The following is a 4421-nucleotide window of genomic DNA, read 5'->3' as shown; positions in this document are numbered from 1 at the left end:
CTGTGTCTATTCGCTGTGTGTTCTTCTGTGTCTGCTTGGGTTCTTGTCAGCAGCACCCAGAATCTGTGTCTCGTTTTGTTGCATCATCTTCTCCATCAGGTCTCCATGTGTGTGGCCCCATTCCTGGGCAGGCTGCACTTTTTTCACACTGGACAGCTCTCCTTATGGGGTGCACTCTTTGCACGTGGGGCTCCCCTACATGGGGGACACCCCTGCGTGGCAGGGCACTCCTTGCACACATCAGCACTGCTCATGGGCCAGCCCCATACAGGTCAGGGAGGCCCGGGGTTTGAACCACAAACCTCCCATGTGGTAGACGGATGCCCTAACCACTGGGCCAAGTCCGTTTCCTGAAATAAACTTTAAAAGACTCTAGTAATGTCCATTGGCTGAGAAGGAGCTTGGGGAGTGACTGAGTGGTCACCTGGCTGGAACCAGAAGTCTGGGTTACAAAGCAAAGGAAGGCAAGCCCTGAGCTGGGTTTTCTTCTCCCTTTCCTTCCACTGGCCTTTTCAAATCTAAACTTGAATGTCTTGCTCACTGGGCTAGCATCACTTTCACCATGACCCTCAGTAATGCTGATGTGCAAAAGCAGATTAAGCACATGGCTTTCATTGAACAAGAAGCTAATGAGAAAGCAGAAGGAATAGATGCAAAGTCAGAAGAAGAGTTTAACATTGAGAAAGGTTGTCTTGTGCAAACCCAAAGACTGAAGATTATGGAATACTATGAGAAGAAAGAAAAGCAGATTGTGCAGCAAAAGAAAATTCAGATGTCCAATCTGATGAACCAAGCATGGCTTAAAGTTCTCAGAGCCAGAGACAAACTTATCACAAACCTACTAACAGAAGCAAAGCAGAGGCTCAGCAAGGTAGTAAAAGATACAACCAGGTACCAAGTGCTGCTGGATGGACAGGTCCTCCAGGGTTTGTACCCATTGCTAGAACCCCAGATGATTATTCATTGCAGGAAACAGATTTCCCTCTGGTAAAACCTGCAGTGCAAAAAGTGATTCCTATGTACAATATCGCCACCAAAAAAGAAGTTGATGTCCAAACTGATCAGAAGGCCTACCTGCTTGAGGATATAGCTGGTGGTGTTGCGATCTATACTGGAGATCGAACAATTAAGTTTTCCAATACCCTAGAAAGCTGGCTGGATCTTGTAGCCTAGCAGATGATGTCAGAAGTACAGGGAGCCTTGTTTGGTGCATGTGCCAACAGGACAGTTTTTGGACTAACCCTTTGGGAGTTGGAATTCATTCCACTCTTCTACTACTATGATACAGAAGCATCTGATATTCGAAGAAACAGATTATCTATGTAACTTCCTCTTTCTGTTCTAATATTCGTCTGTACTTATCAGTGGAATACCCTTCTGTAGTTAAGGATCCTGGCCTAATTGTTAATAGGGGGAGAAAGTTTCACTTAAGAGAATCTGGAGCCTGTTCATTTAAAGGTGGTACAACTCTCAGTTGGTTCTGCAGCAATAAGGATCAGATGGTGGTTGCGTGAACTTCCGCAAGTCTTCCGCTCTTCTCTAACTCTTGTAATCTTGCCTAGAGAGTGATGTGTCTGGTATTCTGGCTTTAAGTCTAAAACACATGTGGGGCATGCTTTCCTTCCAGCTGCAGTAGCTTCACTGTTGCCTGATTGGACCTAGAAGTTTTCCTTATCTGTAAATACGATTTAAAGTCTTAGCCATGTAAAAGCTTTGTTTATTAAAACAAAAGATTTATGTGGGAAAAAAAAAGACTGTAGTAATGCACAATCTGAGGAGGAAGTCAGGAAAAAAATTCCATTTACAATAGTGACTACAAGAATCAAATATTTAGGAATAAACTTAACTAAGGATGTAAAGTACTTGTATTCAGAAAACTACAATGTATTGTTAAAAGACATCAAAAAGGATCTAAATAATTGGAAGAACATTGCATGCTCATAGATTGGAAGACTAAATATCATTAAGATGTTAATTCTACCCAAATTGATAAACAGATTCAGTATAATTTTTATAAAAATTCCCTCAGCATTTAAAAAAATTTTTTTATTTTAATTTTTTAAAAAAGATACTTAGATTGCATAAATGTTACATAAAAATATATAGGGGATTCCCATGTGCCCCACTCTCTAACCCTCCCACACTTTCCAATATTAACAACATCCTTCATTAGTGTGGTACATTTGCTATTATATTTAATACAATTGATTGGAGCATTGCCACTAAGTGTGGATTATAGTTTAAATTGTAGTTTACACTCTCTCCCATGCAATTTTGTAAGTTATGACAAGATATATAATGCATTGTATCTGTCATTGCACTAGCATTTTTAAAACAAACACAATTAGCAAATTTATTTGGAAGGGTAAGGGGTCCTGAATAGCCAGAAACATCTTAAAAAGGAAAAGCAAAGTTGGAGGGCACTTCCAGACTTTAAATCATATTACCTAGCTTCAGTGGTAAAAACAGCATGGTACTGGCATAAAGATAGCATAGATCAATGGAACCAACTTGATCATTCAGAAACAGACCTTCACATCTATGGTCAAGTGATTTTTGACAAACCTGTCAAACCCACCCAGCTCAGGGAGAACAACTGATTCAACAAATGGTGCTGGGAGAACTGGATATCCATAGTCAAAAAAAAAAGGAAGAAGATCCCTATTTCACACCATATACGAAAATTAACTCAAAATGGATCAAAGACCTAAAGATAAAAGCAAGAACTATAAAGCTTCTAGAAGAAAATGCAGGAAAACATCTTCAAGACCTGGTGGTAGGTGGAGGATTATTAAAGGAGAGAAGAGGAGGGCTAAGAAGGACTACTAATGCTTAATGTATGTAGAAGTTTTAATTAACTTTACCATATTAATAAAAGTGTGGAAATGTATTGCATTGATGGTAACACATTATAGTGAGTAATAGCTGGTTTATAAATGGGAATGTGGCTGGAAAGGGTAGTCTAGGGATACAAATGTCAACTGAAAGAAAACTAGAGAATAATCTAGGGACTGAATAATACAGAGATGGATGAGAATTGTGGTTGATGATACAGATGCTAGAGTGTCCTTCTGTGAACTGGAGCAGACGTACATCACTATTGCAGGGTGGTGGGAATGTGGAGAAACATGGGGAAAATACAACTGGAGTGACCTATGAACTGGGGCTAACAGCAATACTGTAATACTCATGCATCAATGCCAAAGATGTATTGTGTTGATAATAGAGTATGGGAAAAGTGTGACAAAAATGCATACTATGGACCATGGCTGGTGGTAATAGTCTGATGATATTATCTCAGAATCTGTAAGAAATATCCTACCATGATGTGGTGTGTTGATGAAGGGATGTTGTACAGGAATTCTACACATGTGCATGATTGTTTTTTAAGTCCACAATGTCTGTAATAAAAATATATTAAAAAAAAAATAGGGTTGGTTGGGGGAAAAATACCCCAAATGTAGGATATGGACTATAGTTAGTAGTAAGGTTTTGACAAATTCTTAAATAATTTGCAACAAATGCCTCACAACAATGCAAGGTGTTGGTGGTGGGTTGAGGTATGGGACCCCTGTATGATGTTATGCATGTTTGTTTTGTAAGTACACAACTTTTATTATACACTTTTTTTAAAGATTTTATTTTTATTTATTTCTCTTCCCTTCCCCGCTCCCCACCCTTGCCCCGGTTGTCTGTTCTCTGTGTCTATTTGCTGCGTCTTCTTTGTCCGCTTCTGTTGTTGTCAGCAGCACGGGAATCTGTGTTTCTTTTTGTTGCGTCATCTTGTTGTGTCAGCTCTCCGTGTGTGCGGCGCCATTCCTGTGCAGGCTGCACTTTCTTTCGTGGTGGGCAGCTCACCTTACAGGGCACACTCCTTGCACGTGGGATTCCCCTACGCGGGGGACACCCCTGCGTGGCAGGGCACTCCTTGTGTGCATCAGCACTGCGCATGGGCCAGCTCCACATGGGTCAAGGAGGCCCGGGGTTTGAACCATGGCAGACAGATGCCCTAACTGCTGGGTCAAGTCTGCCACCTATGCACTTATTTTTAATGTCTGTTCATGTATGAATGATATTAAAAAAAACCATTAGGGTGGGTTGAGCGAAAAATACACTAAATGTAAGTACTTTGGTTAGTAATATTTTATATATTATATATAATATTTTAAGGATGTTCTTTCATCAATTGTTAAAAGTGATTCATGGGAAGTGGGTGTGGCTCAAGTGATTGAGCTCCTAACTATAACATGAGCAGTCCCGGGTTTGGTTCCCAGGGCCTCCTAAAAAGAAGATGAGTATTTTTATACACAACTGATGGACAATCTGAGGAGGAAATCAGGAAAAAAAATCCATTCCTAACAGTGACTATATTCAGAAAACGACAAAACATTCCTAAAAGAAACTGAATAAACTTAAATAAG

At 40.1% G+C, this 4421-nt stretch overlaps 1 pseudogene; it reads left to right on the top strand.

Annotated features, from left to right (window-relative positions):
• Positions 1-562: 562 nt before the first annotated feature.
• LOC101440874 (V-type proton ATPase subunit E 1 pseudogene) lies at positions 563-1326 on the top strand (annotated as a pseudogene).
• The last annotated feature ends 3095 nt before the right edge of the window (positions 1327-4421 follow it).

The sequence above is a fragment of the Dasypus novemcinctus genome, chromosome 5 (assembly GCF_030445035.2).
Source record: "Dasypus novemcinctus isolate mDasNov1 chromosome 5, mDasNov1.1.hap2, whole genome shotgun sequence".
In the NCBI taxonomy this organism is placed as follows: domain Eukaryota; kingdom Metazoa; phylum Chordata; class Mammalia; order Cingulata; family Dasypodidae; genus Dasypus; species Dasypus novemcinctus.
This window is presented reverse-complemented; position numbering and strand designations above follow the sequence as displayed.